The following is a 19,654-nucleotide window of genomic DNA, read 5'->3' on the forward strand; positions in this document are numbered from 1 at the left end:
CAAAGCAATAAGAACTCTCATTCGCTTATTGATAGTGGGGATGCAGAATGATACAAAATGGTACAGCCACTTGGGTTTTTTAAAAGTTTATTTATTTATTTTTGGCTGTGCTGAGTCTTTGTTGCTGCATACCAGCTTTCTCTAGTTGCAGCGAGCAGAGGCTAGTCTTCCTTGCAGTGCGCGGGCTTCTCATTTCAGTGATTTTTCTTGTTGCTGAGCACAGGCTCTGGACGTTGGGGCTTTAGTTGGCACACAGGTGTAGTTGCTCCATGGAATGTGGTCTCCCTGGGCCTGGCATCAAACCCGTGTCCCTGCATGGCAGGCAGATTCTTAACCACTGGACCACCAGGGAAGTCCCGGTATAGCCACTTTGGAAGATAGTTTGGCAGTTTCTTACAAAGCTGAACATAGTCTTACCACACAATCCAGCAATCATGCTCCTAGATATATTCCCACTTGATTCGAAAACTTATGCCCACACAAAGACTGTGAACAGATATTTATAGCAGCTTTATTATAATAATAATCACCCAAAACTAGAAGCCACTAAGAAGAAATTGGGATATATCCAAAGATAAGACATAAATGAATCTTATATATTCTTAAGTAATAGAGGGCAGTCTGAAAGGGGTATATAATTTATAATTACATTTATATGACATTTTGGAAAAAGGCAAAACTACAGAGACAGCAAACATATTAGTGATTGCCTCTAGGGGAAGATGTTAGGTGAAACCGAGGGGATGTTTTAGGGCACTAAACTATTCCATATGATACCATAATGGTGTATACATGACATTTTGCATTTGTCAAAACCCATACAACTTTACAGTACAAAGAGTGAACCTTAATGTATGCAACAATTTTAAAGTTTATTAGAAAGTTTAGGGGATCCCAGGATGAAATACAGAATATAACAAAAGAATACAACTGAATAAAAAAATGCATTAAGTAACCTCACTGGGGGGTTGGCAGAAGAAGATGCTGACCTAAATAACTTTGGAAATGAGTAGACTCTTTAAAGTTAAAAGGAAGTGTACAGAAGTGCTGTATTCTACTTGATAGAAGCATTTCCCATGGGGTTGTGGGTTAACAATTTGGAAACTACCATACTTATATACTGGAAATGAACAATTAAGAAAGTGTATGGTAGGTGATTTCTTGTTGAAATGTGAAGTTACAGATAAGCAAGAAGGATTCATATGGTGATACATTATTAGAGTTGGACATATTAGTATGAACTTGTATTTGCCTTGGGCTTCCCAGGTGCGTGAGTGGTAAATAACCCACCTGCCAGTGCAGGAGATGCTGGTTTGATCCCTGGGTTGGGAAGATCCCCTGGAGGAGGGCATGGCAATCCACTCTAGTATTCTTGCCTGGAGAATTCCATGGACAGAGGCGCCTGGCAGGCTACAATCCATGGGGTTGCAAAGAGCCAGACATGACTGACGTGACTTAGCACGCATGCTTGCATTTGCCATAATATAGGTAAAGATTGATACATGTAAAAACATTTATAGATTTGTGTGTTTAAGTGAGTTAGTATATACATATAACTTCTTGCTCTGTTAGCCGAGAGGGGCTAACATAAATGATTTCACAGTAGCAATGAAGATGCCAAACACCCAGATCGTTTTCCAATAAAAGGAACTGAGCATTCTCAGAGAAATGACTGATTCTAGGACAGTGACAGGAAATATACATCCTACAGTGCCAAAGCAACTTTATTTATTTGGTTGCACCAGGTCTTCACTGTGGCACAAAGGATCTTCGATCTTTTATTGAGGCATGCAGGATCTTTAGGTGCAGCATGTGGGATCTAGTTCCCTGACCAGGGATTGAATCTTGAACCCCTGCATTGGGACCGCAGAGTTTTAGCCACTGGACCACCAGGGAAGTCCCCAGAGCTTCTTCTAATGTCCAAAAATAAAGCAAATCTCAAGCAAAACAAACACTCAATAGTTGAGCTATGTCAAAGTGCCAAAGAAGCCAACTGAAAGAATTCTCAATAGCCAAAGCTGATACAATTTGTGAAACAAAATAAAGTAGTATTGGAGTATAACACAAAGTATAAATACCTGAATTTATGTTAATACTAATAAATGATTGTATAAAGGAATAAATGGGGGTGAATAGACAAATCTCCTTATGCAAGATTTATCCACATATTCTGTTCTAAGGGAGATGGAACGAAGTGGAGGTTGTGCATAGCGATTTCCTTCCAAAGTGTAGAATTTAGAAAGGGAATGAAACAGTAACTTTGCAGTGGAGAAGCCTGACAAACACTACTTCAGCCAGGTGATCAACGTTAACATCATCAGTGACAAGACATGTGGAGAGCATGAACCCTTGATATGATATGATGTGATGAGAATGATGTACCTCTGTGATCTTCCTCCCTAAAGCCCAAAACCTGTCTAATCAGGAGAAAAACAGCAGATAAACACCAACTAAGAGACGTCCTATGAAACACCTGGTCAGTACTTTTCTTTTTTTTTTGTATTTATTTATTTATTTTAATTTATTTATTTTGATTGGAGGCTAATTACTTTACATTATTGTATTGGTTTAGCCATTCATTGACATGAATCTGTCCCGGGTGTACATGTGTTCCCCATCTTGAACCCCCTCCCACCTCCCTCCCCATCCCATCCCAAGTGTCAAAGTGTAACTGAACAGGACCCTATGGGGCCTTCCTGGGAGAGACCTCTCCACCCCCATATCCTCTGCTGTAGCTTCTCTCTAAAGTACCTAGATAATAGGATCTCAGGCATATTTCCTGAACTTTTCAGATGCTAAAAACCCCCACCAGATGGAAGAAATTAACTACTTGATGATCAGAGGCATGCAGCGCACAAACCTACAAGGCACCTGAGGATTGAGAATATTAACCTCTGTGACACCTCACCATCAGCCAATCAGAAAATTGTGCACGAGCTGATCACTTATCAGGTGATGCCTCTCCCTCACCTGGTTTTAAAAAATGCTTTGCTGAAACCCTTCGCAGAGTTTGAAGTTTTGGGAGACGTGAGCCACTCACTCACGTTATTTGGCCCTGCAATAAACCTCTCTTCTCTACACCACTCCGATGTTTTGGCTTGTTTGACCTCACAGTGCTTGTGCGTAGGGCAATGAACTTTGGGAACAAAGATCTTCAAAAACAAAGAAAGTCTGAGAAACTGTCATAGCCAAGAGAGCCTAAGGAGGCATGTCAATCTGGAACAGAAAAAGAACAGTAGGTAAAACTAAGAAAATCTCTTTAAAGTATAAACTTTAATTAATAATAATGTATCATTATTGGTTCGCTAATTGTGGCATATATACCTTAGTAATGTAAGATGTTAAAATAGGTAAAACTGTGGTAGGTGGTACTCAAGAACTTTGTACAAGCACTAATAATTCTGTAGATCTAGAACTGTCCTAATATAAGAAGTGTTTTTATTTAAATTTTTATTAAATTTTTATTTATTTAAATTTATTATTTAAATAAAAATAAAAAGAGACATTGCTACAACTGGGGTTACTAAAACCAATTTATTCCTTTTTTTAAATTTTATTTATATTTTTTGGCTGTGCTTGGTCTTCGCTGCTGCGTGCAGGCTTTCTCTAGTTGGAGCGAGTTGGGGTTACTCCCTAGTTGCAATGTGTGGGCTTCTCATTGCAGTGGCTTCTCTTGTTATGGAGCACAGGCTCTAGAGAAAGGGTTCAGTAGTTGCAGCACGTGGGCCCAACAGTTGTGGAGCACAAGTTCTAGACTGCGGGCTCAGTAGCTGGGGTGCACGGGCTTAGTTGTTCCTTGGCCTGTGGAATCTTCCTGGACCAGGAATCGAACCTGTGTCCCCTGTATTGGCAGGCGGATTCTTTACCACTGGACCACCAGGAAGTTCAAAATCAATCTATTCTTAATCATTAATAAGGTGTTCAACCAAGGCTCAAATTTTCTGACGTCTTGCTTGTTTCTAGATACCCTTCATCTGAGTCATTTTCTTAGTCCCCTTTAAGGCTATTTAGGGAGGGTGTGCTCGAACTAGGAATAAAAAGTGCTCGGTTGTGAATATAAGGCTTTTGCTGCAAGAAAACAGCCTTAGGGCTTATGGTGGCTTCTATATGTTGCTTATGCTTAGCGTGATCTGGGAAATCACTGCAAACTCCAGATGGAGAAAGGAGGAGGCAAAGAAGGCCTGATGTTTTGGGTTTTCTTTGAGCATTAGTCATTCTGAAGCCAATGTCAGACCTTAGCTAGTTGATGAGCATTGACTGTATTCTGCCATTTCAGGGTGCTCCCTGGAGTAGCAACATGGTAAACTTTGATGAATTCTCAAACCTTGGGAACAGGTTTTCTGGCTCATTTTAGAGGATGATGTGAAAGCTTTCAGTGTATATTGGTTTCACCTGCTCTCTGAAATCTCATCTAAAAAGGAACACCCACGAAGTCCCAGCTTCCATACTGACACTAATCTCACTCCAGGTCAGAGAGCACTTCATGCCTCAGGTGAAGAATAGCTCAAACCCTTTTAAGGAAAACCTCACTAAGTCTATGCATTGATTAAATCAGTAGAAGGGGCAACACTACAGGACTATTTGAAGCAATATCAAAGTCAATGGCAGTGAGAGATGCAGTGTTGGGAGAAGCAAAACCCATTAAAAAATATTTAGGTCTCTCCCTCCCTGGATTCCTGGAAAAAGTCTCTGTGTGGAAGTCTAAAATACAGTAGCATTTAGCAAATGAGCTAATTAGGCTTTGCGAGGGGGAAATACATCCTGCTAAATGGAACCTTGATAAAGAAAAGCAGAATTTTACAGTATCTCAAATTCAGAGCTTGATAAAATACATCATATACTCTGGTAATTTATAGGATGTATTCTTCCCTTTATCATAGGCTCTTTCAATCCCTAGCACCACTTCTTAACCTCCTGCCATTATCCATTTAATACTTCTGTTTCACAAGAATTGTCCTTTCCTTTTTCTTTATGGATCGTTGTTTCTGCTGGTTCCTTACCTCTTTCGTGTTTCCCTCATCTCTGTTTGGTCCAATGTTTATTTTAGAAATAAGCTAGTATCATCTACAAAGTAACACGACTCCAAAATTCACATGCTTTTGTTACCAAAAGGTATATGTGGCAGGTCCAGCTCTGGCCACTCAAAAGCCAGTAAATAGCCCAGGTTGGTTGGAAAGGAAAGTATGCTTTATTTCAGATGCTGCCAGCTGGGGGAGGGGAGGGTGGCGGACATCTGTCCAAAGGCCGAGTCCCCCTGCTGACAAGCAGTGGGTGAGAGCATTTATGGACAGAGTTAGGTAGGGGTTACATGCAGAAACAGCACAGTCATCTCTAACAGTCATCGTCAATTGATCATCAGTGGTCTGACTAGCATCATCTTGGTTGTTTTAGGTATAGTTAGTCTTCAATTCCGGGGTGCACTTGTTCCATTCCTTTGCAGTCCTCAGAATTGTGGCAGCTCAAGTCCTGGGTACTTCCCTGGTGGCTCAGACGGTAAAGCATCTTCCTACAATGTGGGAGACCCGGGTTCAATCCCTGGATCAGGAAGATCTTCTGGAGAAGGAAATGGCAATCCACTCCAGTATTCTTGCTCAGAAAATCCCATGGATGAAGGAGTCTGGTAGGCTACAGTCCTTGGGGTCGCAAAGAGTCAGACACGACTGAGCAACTTCACTCACTCACTCAAATCCTGGATACAGTCTGGTCATCATGTAGTTAACTTCTCCACCTGGTGTTTCAGTATCTATAAGGCAGCTCACAGGATATGGCTCAGAATATTATTTACAGCCCTTGAAAAAGAACTAAAGATCCTTGACTGTGCTTAATGACTACATTATTATTATTTAGTCTCCTTTGACTGTTTTCCTTTGTTTCCACATTTCTCACTTCTCTGATTAAACTTACTCTTTGACTAAGGTTTTCTACAGGCAAAAGGCAGGCAGAGGACATGGTTGGGGGGGCAAGGGCCAAATAGTCCTGCTCTGTTTCACATTGAACTTGAGAAGAGTTGGTTGATATGAGTTGGGTACACTTTTTTCCTAGTGGATTTAATGAAGCTGTCAGGTTTGTGTTTTATATCTCTAGAAATTCTAAAGTTTTCTGTTGACTATGAATAAATTTAACCACCATATTTTAATAGTACTAACATTTTGTCAGAAAATTAGCATATTTCCTTAAATACAGTTTCAAATCATACAAAATGCTGCTCTTTATTCTCCTCTGTGATCTTTGTGTTTTATTTATTTTCATTTTATCTTTTCCAAGGAGCATCTCTTATGTTATCATGAAAGTTAAGGCAAAAAGTGATTCAAGACACATACGTTCATCTGCAGGAAATATAATGTGAATTAACTCTGTCCTGCCAACACCATGGAAGAACTAACAAAGTCTGTTATGCCAGTGTATTGTCGGACACAACTGAGTGACCAACACTTCTCCTCTAAAAGTGCTCCAGTTCAACTCCAAGACCTAGAGGTTTAGAGATATACCAAGACTGTGTTTATCTGGCAGAAGTAGAACAGCATGATTGAGTCAGTGTTTTGGATAACTAGTCCTTTTTTTTTTTTTAACTAGTAGTTGATTTACAGTGTTGTGTTAATTTCTGCTGTACAGCAAAGTGATTCAGTTATACATACATGTGTGTATATATATTATATGTATATATGCATTCTTTGTAAAATATTATTTTCCATTATGCTTTATCATAAGATACTGAATCTAGTTCTCTGTGCTATATAAAGAACATTGTTGTTTATACATTCCATATATAATAGCTTACATCTGCTAACCTCAACCTCCTACTCCATCCCTCCCCTAACCTCCTCCCCTTGGCAACCACCAGTCTGTTCTCTCTGTCCATGAGTGTGTTTCTGTTTTGTTATTGTTGTGTTGCTAAGTCATGTCTGACTTCTTTTGCAACCCTGCCAAGCTCCCCTCTGTCCATAGGATTCACCAGGCAAGAACACTGGAGTGGGTTGTTATTTCTTTCTCCAAGAGATCTTCCCAACCTAGGAATCAAACTCTCATCTCCTGCATTGCAGACGATTCTTTAACACACCACCTGGGAAGCCTATATATGTAACACATTTTTTTTTAAATGATGATGTCTTTCCTTCTTTCTTTTCTTTCTTTATTGGCTGCACTGAGTGCAGCATGTGGGGTCTTAGTTCTTGGACCAGGGATCAAACATACCACCCTCTACCTGCATTGGGAGCTTGGAGTCTTAACCACTGGACCATCAGGGAAGTCCCTATTTAGAAACAAAAATTTTTATCGGAGTAAATAATTAAGTGTTGTGTTAGTTTCAGATGTACAGCAAAGTAACTCAGTATACATATACCTATAGCCACTCTTTTTTTAGATCCATTAGAAAGTATTGAGTAGAGTTCCCTATGCTATACAGGTTCTTATTAGTTATCTAATTTATATATCATTGTGTGTATATGTCCATCACAATCTCCCAGTTTATTGCTCCCCCCATCCCCTGGTTACCATAAGTTTGTTTTCTATATCTCTGATTCTTCTTCTGTTTTGTAAATATGTTCATTTGCACCTTTTTTTTTTTTTAAGATTCCACATATAAGCAATATCATATTGTCCTTCTGTGTCTGACTTACTTCATTAATATGGCAGTCTCTGGGTACATCCATGTTGCTGCAATGGCATTATTTTCTTCTTTTGTATTGCTGAGTAATATTTCTTTGTATATATGTATCATATCTTTATCCATTCCTCTGTTGATGGACATTTCAGTGGATCCCATGTCTTCAGTTCAGTCAGTCAGTTCAGTCGCTCAGTCGTGTCTGACTATTTGCAAGCCCATGACTCACAGCACGCCAGGCCTCCCTGTCCATCACCAACTCCCAGAGTTCACTCAAACTCATGTCCATCGAGTCGGTGATGCCATAGAGCCATCTCATTCTCTGTCGTTCCCTTCTCCTCCCGCCCCCAATCCTTCCCAGCATCAGAGTCTTTTCCAGTGAGTCAACTCGTCGCATGTGGTGGCCAAAGTATTGGAGTTTCAGCTTTAGCATCCTTCCAATGAACACCCAGGATTGATCTCCTTTAGAATGGACTGGTTGGATCTCCTTGCAGTCCAAGGGACTCTCAAGAGTCTTCTCCAACACCACAGTTCAAAAGCATCAATTCTTCGGTGATGAGCTTTCTTCACAGTCTAACTCTCACATCCATACATGACCACGGGAAAAACCATAGCCTTGACTAGACGGACCTTTGTTGGCAAAGTAATGTCTCTGCTTTTTAATATGCTATCTAGGTTGGTCATAACTTTCCTTCCAAGGAATAAGTGTCTTTGAATTTCCTGGCTGCAATCAGCATCCACAGTGATTTTGGAGCCCAAAAAAATAAAGTCTGACACTGTTTCCACTGTTTCGCCATCTATTTCCCATGAAGTGATGGGACCAGATGCCATGATCTTTGTTTTCTGAATGTTGAGCTTCAAGCCAACCTTTTCACTCTCCTCTTTCACTTTCATCAAGAGGCTTTTGAGTTCCTCTTCACTTTCTGCCATAAGGGTGGTGTCATCTGCATATCTGAGGTTATTGATATTTCTCCCAGCAATCTTGATTCCAGCTTGTGCTTCTTCCAGCCCAGTGTTCCTCATGATGTACTCTGCATAGAAGTTAAATAAGCAGGGTGACAATATACAGCTTTGATGTACTCCTTTTCCTATTTGGAACCAGTCTGTTGTTCCATATCCAGTTCTAACTGTTGCTTCCTGACCTGCATACAGGTTTCTCAAGAGGCAGGTCAGGTGGTCTGGTATTCCCATCTCTTTCAGAGTTTTCCACAGTTTATTGTGATCCACACAGTCAAAGGCTTTGGCATAGTCAATGAAGCAGAAATAGATGGTTTTCTGGAACTCTCTTGCTTTCTCCAGTATCCAGCGGATGTTGGCAATTTGATCTCTGCTGCCTCTGCCTTTTCTAAAACCAGATTGAACATCTGGAAGTTCACAGTTCACGTATTGCTGAAGCCTGGCTTGGAGAATTTTGTGCATGACTTTACTAGCATGTGAGATGAGTGCAATTGTGCGGTTGTTTGAGCATTCTTTGGCATTGCCTTTCTTTGGGATTGAAATGAAGACTGACCTCTTCCAGTCCTGTGGCCACTGCTGAGTTTTCCAAATTTGCTGGCATATTGAGTGCAGCACTTTCACAGCATCATCTTTCAAGATTTGAAATAGCTCAACTGGAATTACATCACCTCCACTAGTTATTCGTAATGATGCTTTCTAAGGCCCACTTGACTTCACATTCCAAGATGTCTGGCTCTAGGTGAGTGATCACACCATCGTGATTATCTTAGCCGTGAAGATCTTTTTTGTACAGTTCTTCTGTGTATTCTTGCCACCTCTTCTTAATATCTTCTGCCTCTGTTAGGTCCATACCATTTCTGTCCTTTATCGAGGCCATCTTTGCATGAAATGTTCCTTTGGTATCTCTAATTTTCTTGAAGAGATCTCTTGTCTTTCCTATTCTGTTGTTTTCCTCTATTTCTTTGCATTGATTGCTGAGGAAGGCTTTCTTATCTCTCCTTGCTATTCTTTGGAACTCTGCATTCAGATGCTTATATCTTTCCTTTTCTCCTTTGCTTTTTGCTTCTCTTCTTTTCACAGCTATTTGTAAGACCTCCTCAGAAAGCCATTTTGCTTGTTTGCATTTCTTTTCCATGGAGATGGTCTTGATCCCTGTCTCCTGTACAATGTCACGAACCTCCGTCCAGAGTTCATCAGGCACTCTTAGCTATTGTAAATGGTGCTACAGTGAACATTAGGGTGCATGTATCTTTTTGAGTTATGATTTTCTCCAGGTATACAACCAGGAGTGGGATTACTGGGTCATATGGTCATTCTATTTTTAGTTTTATAAGGAACCTCCATAATGTTCTCCAGTGGCTGTACTTATTTACACTCCTAGCAACAGTTTAGGAGGGTTCCTTTTTCTCCAAACCCTCTTGAGCATTTATTGTTTGTAGATTTTTTTGATTATGGCCATTCTGATTGGTGTGAGGTGATACTTCATTGCAGTTTTGATTTGCATTTCTCTAATGATTAGTGATTTTGAGCATCTTTTCATGGGTTTGTTGGCCATCTTTGTGTCCATCTTCTTTGGAGAAATGTCTAAGTAGATCTTCCACCCACTTTTTGATTGGGTCATTTGTTTTTTTGATTTTGAGATGCATGAGCTGTTTGTATATTTTGGAGACTGAGCCCTTGTTGGTTGCTTCATTTGTAAATATTTTCCCAGATTCTCAGGGTTGTCTTTTGTACCATATTTTCTTTTTCTACTTGTATTTCTTCTTAAGACAAATGTCTATTTAGGTTTTCTGCCCATTTTTCGATTGGGTTGTTTTTGCTGCTGAGTTGTATGAGCTTTGTGTATATTTTAGAAATGAAACCCTTATTTGGTCACATTGTTTGCAAATATTTTCTCCCATTATGTAGGTTGTCTTTTTGATAACTAGTCCTTTGTATGGACAAGTATTGTTAACATAATTAAAACCGTTACATTAACATTAATGACCAATCTGCTGCTTTGATTGACTTGGTTAAATAATGGAGATTATGGAGTCATATCCTAGGTAGTTATAGCAGTTAATAAGAAAGAATTCTCAGGATCTTCTGTGGAATAGCATTCAGTTCCCGATTCTAAAAAGACACTAGACTCATTCCATTACTTTTTTTTTTGCCTCTTCTACTTGCCTTCTTTGATTCTTTCCCATATATAAATATATATCATACTCCTCCCTTAGGATAAATACCTATTTCTTTTTAGTATACTAAATATATGTATACAAATATTATATGTAAATATGCCATACTCCTCTGTTCGGGTATGGAGATAGATGTAGATAATATAGGTGTAGATATAGACTTCCCAAGAGAAGGGTATAGTTGGGGTTGGGGGAAGGAAGGAAAGGAGCTAAAGGGGAATGGGGTTCTCAGGCATTTGAAAATTGAGGGGAGAAATAATGAGCTTTTCTTGATCAAAGCTTTAGTCCATTTTATAGATTTACATATATTGCCAGGACTGTAGATCAAAGGTGGAGTTCTGTTTTCATTTTTCATAGCCTCTTATAAGGTAAGAGGTATTAGGCAATACTGGATGTGCAAAAACTATAAGGAAATAACTTGGTTTATTTCTCTTATGATACTTTATACATTCTGGTTGATTGCACACAAACCTGGGTAAACATTGTACCTCTCCTCCTACACTTTAAGCTCCTACATGGTAACGACAGTGTTCTTGTTTTATCCCTTATGGTGTGTAACATAATACCTGGCACAAAGCAAGTACTTGTGTATGCTTTTGAAGAAATGAACCCTAGAGATTGGAGAGCTGTAAGACAACTTAACTTCGAACAAAACTATAGTCCTAGAGGTATATTACCTGGGTTCTGTATGCACTTAAAAATGATTCAAAAATGTGAAAACTTACCTTCATTAATCATAAAGGTTTATGTTGGCAACCACTTATTTCCTATGGTTATATTTCCAAGAAATTATGAAATAGGTACTTCAAAGGTTTGGGAACAGGAACAAATTGGCTGTTATAGAATTCATGAATGCTAATAACTCATTTACTTATAATGCTTACAATTAATTGGTTTAAAATCATCTACTGCAGTCTTAAAATGAATAGGATATTTAAAGGTCACCATTGCTCTTGGCTCTCATTTAAAATCTAATCGAACAAAAGTACATTGTGGATATCAATTAAAACATTTAAAATTATTCTCTAGCTAAACTTGGTCTAGAATAGGAAATGATGTACTCTCATGCTTTCTTTTAAGTGTTGCAATCTATACCCTGTGGTTAAGTTATTATAAAACAATTTCCAAGGTTTTGGGTAATGGGGGATATGCCCATCATTTATGAAATGGAGTGAAATAGAATGAATTATGTACACATGAATTTCTTGTTAGATGTTTAGCAATGAATCTTCATTTCTTTTTTTCTTCACTGGAAATGTCAATTGATACCATGTGCTAAACCATGTTTAATATTAAAGATATGAGGTTCAATTAGGAAGTCCTTTTATCAATGCCAAATATAGCATCCAAAAATGAATCTCAACAAAAACGAAGCAATGTATCTACATATAATGCTGACAGAAGAAATAGCATTTCTTGTAGTTTATGATTAGAGATGTGTTAGTAGACATGTTGACACTGTTAAGATGGGTCACTTGTAATTATGAAAATGATAAATCTTTAGAAAAAGTTGCTACTGTTGTTCATGGCAGAAATTCAAACTGTATCCCATGGAATACTGTTTCAGGAAATGTTGACAGAAGTGTTACATAAAAAGAATTCCATGACCAAAAAAGTTTGGAGAGTTGTTAATGGTAGCTCTTTAACTATGTCTTCCTAGATTTTTTTCTATTGTCCTTGATGAATGCAGAAAGCATATTTCCCCATTTAATGATACATTTTCTATGAAAACATTACCAAGACATCAAAAAACACTGTTTAAATATGATGTATGAATCAACAACATATAAAGAACTATCAGTGCCAAGTGTTCAGTTCAGTTCAGTCGCTCAGTCGTGTCCGACTCTCCGCGACCCCATGAATCACAGCACGCCAGGCCTCCCTGTCCATCACCAACTCCCGGAGTTCACTCAAACTCATGTCCACAGAGTAGGTGATGCCATCCAGCCATCTCATTCTCGGTCGTCCCCTTCTCCTCCCACCCCCAACCCTTCCCAGCATCAGAGTCTTTTCCAGTGAGTCAACTCGTCGCATGAGGTGGCCAAAGTATTGCAGTTTCAGCTTCAGCATCAGTCCCTCCAATGAACACCCAGTATCAATCTCCCCTAGAATGGACTGGTTGGATCTCCTTGCGGTACAAGGGACTCTCAAGAGTCTTCTCCAACACCACAGTTCAAAAGCATCAATTCTTCGGCGATCAGCTTAGTGTAAGAGATGGTATTTTCCAAAGATAACTGCAACAATATCTTCCATCCCACATATTCTCACAAAGTCATGTCGACAATTCTCCACTGGAGAAGTGAGATCTATTTTGCCTTTCCTTCAATCTGGGTGAGCTTATAACTACATCACTGATAACTCCAGTGATGAAATGTGACCTTTTTTAAAAAAAATTATTTATTTTAGTTGGAGGCTAATTACTTTACAATGTTGTATTGGTTTTGCCATACACTGACATGAATCTGCCCTGGGTGTACATGTGTTCCCCATCTTGAATCCCCCTCCCACCTCCCTCCCCATATCATCCCTCTGGGTCATCCCAGTGCAGCAGCCCCGAGCATCCTGCATCATGCATCGAACCTGGACTGGCGATTCGTTTCACACATGATAATATACTTCTTTCAATGTCATTCTCCCAAATTATCCCACGTTCACCCTTTCCCACAGAGTCCAAAATCTGTTCTATACATCTCTGTCTCTTTTGCTGTCTCATATACAGGGTTATCGTTACCATCTTTCTACATTCCGTATATATGCGTTAGTATACTGTATTGGAATTTTTCTTTCTGGCTTACTTCACTCCATAATAGGCTCCAGTTTCATCCACCTCATTAGAACTGATTCAAATGTATTCTTTTTAATTGCTGAGTAATACGCCATTGTGTATATGTACCACAGCTTTCTTATCCATTCGTCTACAGATGGACATCTAGGTTGCTTCCATGTCCTGGCTATTATAAACAGTGCTGCGATGAACATTGGAGTACATGTGTCTCTTTCAATTCTGCTTTCCTCGGTGTGTATGTCCAGGAGTGCGATTGCTGGGTCATATGGCAGTTCTATTTCCAGTTTTTTAAGGAATCTCCACACTGTTCTCCATAGTGGTTGTACTAATTTGCATTCCCACCAACAGTGTAAGAGAGTTCCCTTTTCTCCACACCCTCTCCAACATTTATTGCTTGTAGGCTTTTCGATCGGAGAAGGCAATGGCAAGCCACTCCAGTACTCTTGCCTAGAAAATCCCATGGATGGAGGAGCCTGGTAGGTTGCAGTCCGTGGGATCGCTAAGGGTTGGACACGACTGAGCGACTTCACTTTCACTTTTCACTTTCCACTTTCACACATTGGAGAAGGAAATGGCAACCCACTCCAGTGTTCTTGCCTGGAGAATCCCAGGGACAGGGGAGCCTGGTGGGCTTCTGTCTATGGGCTCACACAGAGTCGGACACGACTGAAGTGACTTAGCAGCAGCAGCAGCAGCAGCAGGCTTTTCAATAGCAGCCATTCTGAACTGGTGGGAAATGGTACCTCATTGTGGTTTTGATTTGTATTTCTCTGATTATGAGTGATGTTGAGCATCTTTTCATGTGTTTGTTAGCCATCTTTATGTCTTCTTTGGAGAAATGTCTGTTTAGTTCTTTGGCCAATGTTTTGATTGGGTCTTTTATTTTTCTGGAATTGAGCTGCAGGATTTGCTTGTATATTTCTGAGATTAATTCTTTGTCCGTTGCTTCATTTGCTATTGTTTTCTCCTGTTCTGAAATCTGTCTTTTCATCTTGCTTATAGTTTCGGTTGCTGTGCAGAAGCTTTTAATTTTAATTAGGTCCCATTTGTTTATTTTTGCTTTTATTTCCAATATTTTGGGAGGTGGGTCATGGAAGATCCTGCTGTTATTTATGTCAGAGAGTATTTTGCCTATGTTCTCCTCTAGGAGTTTTATAGTTTCTGGTCTTACATTTAGATCTTTAATCCATTTTGAGTTTATTTTTGTGTATGGTGTTAGGGAGTGTTCTAGTATCATTCTTTTACAAGTGGTTGACCAGATTTCCCAGCACCCCTTTTTAAAGAGATTGTCTTTATTCCATTGGATATTCTTGCCTCCCTTGTCAAAGATAAGGTGTCCATAGGTGCATGGATTTATCTCTGGGCTTTCTATTTTGTTCCACTGATCTATAATTTCTGTCTATATGCCAGTACCATACTGTCTTGATGACTGTGGCTTTGTAGTAGAGCCTGAAGTCTGTCAGGTTGATTCCCCCAGTTCCATTCTTATCTCTCAAGATTGCTTTGGCTATTCGAGCTTTTATCTATATCCATATAAACTGTGAAATTATTTGGTCTAGCTCTGTGAAAAATACCATTGGTAGTTTGATAGGGATTGCATTGAACCTATAGATTACTTTGGGTAATATACTCATTTTCACAATATTTGTTCTTCCAATCCATGAACACAGTATATTTCTCCATCTATTACTGTCCTCTCTGATTTCTTTCACCAGTGTTTTATAGTTTTCTATATATCGGAGAAGGCAATGGCAAGCCACTCCAGTACTCCTGCCTAGAAAATCGCATGGACAGAGGAGCCTGGTGGGCTGCTGTCCATGGGGTCGCTACTAGTTGGACAGGACTGAGCGACTTCACTTTCACTTTCACACATTGGAGAAGGAAATGGCAACCCACTCCAGTGTTCTTGCCTGGAGAATCCCAGGGACGGCGGAGCCTGGTGGGCTGCCGTCTATGGGGTCGCACAGAGTTGGACACGACTGAAGCGACTTAGCAGCAGCAGCAGCAGCAGCATATATAGGTCTTTTGTTTCTTTAGGTAGATATATTCGTAAGTATTTTATTCTTTTCGTTGCAATGGTAAATGGAATTGTTTCCTTAATTTCTCTTTCTATTTTCTCATTAGTATATAGGAATGCAAGGGATTTCTGTGAGTTGATTTTATATCCTGCAACTTTACTATATCTATTGATTAGCTCTAGTAATTTTCTGGTAGAGTCTTTAGGGTTTTCTGTGTAGAGGATCATGTCATCTGCAGTGAGAGTTTTCCTTCTTCTTTTCCAATTTGGATTCCTTTTATGTCTTTTTCTGCTATGATTGCTGTGGCCAAAACTTCCAAAACTATGTTGAATGGTAGTGGTGAGAGTGGGCACCCTTGTCTTGTTCCTGACTTTAGGGGAAACACTTTCAATTTTTCACCATTGAGGATAATGTTTGCTGTGGGTTTGTCACATATAGCTTTTATTATGTTGAGGAATGTTCCTTCTATTCCTGCCTTCTGGAGGGTTTTCATCATAAATGGATGTTGAATTTTGTCAAAGTCTTTCTCTGCATCTATTGAGATAATCATAAGGTTTTTATTTTTTAGTTTGTTAATATGGTGGATTACATTGATTGATTTGTGGATACTGAAGAATCCTTGCATCCCTGGGATAAAGCCCACTTGGTCATGATGTATGCTCTTTTTAATGTGTTGTTGGATTCTGATTGCTAGAATTTTGTTAAGGATTTTTTCATCTATGTTCATCAGTGATACTGGCCTGTAGTTCTCTTTTTTGTGGCATTTTTGTCACGTTTTGGTATTAGGGTTATAGTGGCCTCATAGAATGAGTTTGGAATTCCTCTGCAGTTTTCTGGAAGAGTTTGAGTAGGATAGGTGTTAGCTCTTCTCTAAGTTTTTGGTAGAATTCAGCATGAAGCCATCTGGACCTGGGATTTTGTTTGCTGGAAGATTTCTGATTAGTTTCAATTTCCATGCTTGTGATGGGTCTGTTAAGATTTTCTATTTATTCCTGGTTCAGTTTTGGAAAGTTGTACTTTTCTAAGAATTTGTCCATGTCTTCCAAGTTGTCCAGTTTATTGGCATATAATTTCTGATAGTAGTCTCTTATGATCCTTTGTATTTCTGTGTTGTCAGTTGTGATCTCTCCATTTTCATTTCTAATTTTATTGATTTGGTTTTTCTCCCTTTGTTTCTTGATGAGTCTGGCTAGTGGTTTGTCAATATTATTTACCCTCTCAAAGAACCAGCTTTTGGCTTTGTTGATTTTTGCTCTGGTCTCTTTTGGTTTTTTTTGCATTTATTTCTGCCCTAATTTTTTTCCTTCTATTCACCCTGGGGTTCTTCATTTCTTCCTTTTCTAGTTGCTTTAGGTGTACAGTTAGGTTATTTAGTTGACTTTTTTCTTGTTATTTCAGGTATGCCTGTATTGTTATGAACCTTCCCCTTAGCAATGGTTTTACAGCGTCCCACAGGTTTTGGGTTGTTGTGTTTTCATTTTCATTCATTTCTATGCACATTTTGATTTCTTTTTTAATTTCTTCTATGATTTGTTGGTTATTCAGCAGCGTGCTGTTCAGCCTCCATATGTTGGAATTTTTAATAGTTTTTCTCCTGTAATTGAGATCTAGTCTTACTGCATTGTGGTCAGAAAAGATGCTTGGAATGATTTCAATTTTTTTGAATTTACCAAGGCTAGATTTATGGCCTAGGATGTGATCCTGGAGAAGGTTCCGTGTGTGCTTGAGAAAAAAGGTGACATTCATTGTTTTGGGGTGAAATGTCCTATAGATATCAATTAGATCTAACTGGTCTATTGTATCATTTAACGTTTGTGTTTCCTTGTTAATTTTCTGTTTAGTTGATCTATCCATAGGTGTGAGTGGGGTATTAAAGTCTCCAACTATTATTGTGTTATTGCTAATTTCCCCTTTCATACTTGTTAGCATTTGTCTTACATATTGTGGTGCTCCTATGTTGGGTGCATATATATTTATAATTGTTATATCTTCTTCTTGGATTGATCCTTTGATCATTATGTAGTGTCCTTCTTTGTCTCTTTCCACAACCTTTGTTTTAAAGTCTATTTTATCTGATATGAGTATTGCTTCTCCTGCTTTCTTTTGGTCTCTATTTGCATGGGATATCTTCTTCCACCCCTTCACTTTCATTCTGTATGTGTCCCTCATTTTGAGGTGGGTCTCTTGTAGACAACATATATAGGGGTCTTGTTTTTGTATCCATTCAGCCAGTCTTTGTCTTTTGGTAGGGGCATTCAACCCATTTACATTTAAGGTAATTATTAATAAGTATGATCCCGTTGCCATTTACTTTATTGCTTTGGGTTCGAGTTTATACACCCTTTCTGTGTTTCCTGTCTAGAGAAGGTCCTTTAGCATTTCTTGGAGAGCTGGTTTGGTGGTGCTGAATTCTCTCAGCTTTTGCTTGTCTGTAAAGCTTTTGATTTCTCCTTCATATTTGAACGAGATCCTTGCCGGGTACAGTCATCTGGGCTGTAGGTTATTTTCTTTCAACACTTTAAGTATGCCCTGTCATTCCCTCCTGGCCTGAAGAGTTTCTATTGAAAGATCAACTGTTATCCTTATCAGGATCCCCTTGTGTGTTATTTGTTGCTTTTCCCTTGCTGCTTTTAATATTTGTTCTTTGTGTTTGATCTTTGTTAATTTGATTAATATGTGTCTTGGGGTGTTTCACCTTGGGTTTATCCTGTTTCAGCCTCTCTGGGTTTCTTCGACTTGGGTGATTATTTCCCTTCCCATTTTAGGGAAGTTTTCAACTATTATCTCCTCAAGCATTTTCTCATGGTCTTTCTTTTTCTTCTTCTTCTGGGACTCTTATGATTCAGATGTTGGGGCATTTAACATTGTCCCAGAGGTCTCTGAGGTTGTCCTTGTTTAATTCTTTATTCCTCTCTGTTTCATTTATTTCTACCATTCTATCTTCTACCTCACTTATCCTATCTTCTGCCTCTGTTATTCTACTGTTGGTTCCCTCCAGAGTGCTTTTGATCTCAGTTATTGCATTATTCATTATTGATTGACTCTTTTTTATTTCTTCTAGATCCTTGTTAAACCTTTCTTGCATCTTCTCGATCCTTGTCTCCAGGCTATTTATCTGTAACTCCATTTTGTTTTCAAGATTTTGTATCATTTTCACTATCATTATTCGGAATTCTTTATCAGGTAGGTTCCCTATCTCTTCCTCTTTTGTTTGGGTCCTGTTCCTTTCAGTTCAGTTCAGTTCAGTTGCTCAGTCATGTACGACTCTTTGCGTTTACTTGCTGGGTATTTCTGTGCCTCTTCATCTTTCTTATATTGCTGTGTTTGGGGTGGCCTTTCTGTCTTCTGGCAGTTTGTGGAGTTCTCTTTATTGTGGAGTTTCCTCATTGTGGGTGGAGTTGGACGGGTGGCTTGTGAAGATTCTCTGGTTAGGGAAGCTTGTGCCAGTGTTCTGGTGGGTGGAGCTGGATTTCTTCTCTCTTTAGTGCAACGAAGTGTCCAGTAATGAGTTATCAGATATCAGTGGGTTTGGAGTGACTTTGGGCAGCCTGTATATTGAAGCTCAGGGCTATGTTCCTGTGTTGGTGGAGAATTTGCGTGGTATGTCCTGCTCTGGAACTTGTTGGCCCTTGGATGGTGCTTGGTTTCAGTGTAGGTGAAACGCCTATCGATTAATGTTCCCTGGAGTCAGGAGTTCTCTGGTGTTCTCAGGATTTGGACTTAAGCCTCCTGCCTCTGGTTTTCAGTCTTATTCTTGCAGTAGCCGCAAGATGTCTCCATCTGTCACTTCCAAGTTTCCCTCTGTTTTAGCTTCTGTTTGCTGGTCTCTTCTCTTCTTTTCACAGCTATTTGTAAGGCCTCCTCAGACAGCCATTTTGCTTTTTTTGCATTTCTTTTCCATGGGGATGGTCTTGGTCCCTGTCTGATCCAACCAGTCCATTCTAGAGGAGATCATTCCTGGGTGTTCATTGGAAGGACTTATGCTAAAGCTGAAACTCCAATACTTTGGCCACCTCATGCGACGAGTTGACTCACTGGAAAAGACTCTGATGCTGGGAGCGATTGGGGGTAGGAGGAGACGGGGGCGGCAGAGAATGAGATGGCTGGATGGCATCAC

The sequence above is a fragment of the Moschus berezovskii genome, chromosome X, assembly GCF_049115385.1.
Source record: "Moschus berezovskii isolate FMDL1 chromosome X, NW_MosBer_1.0, whole genome shotgun sequence".
NCBI lineage: Eukaryota > Metazoa > Chordata > Mammalia > Artiodactyla > Moschidae > Moschus > Moschus berezovskii.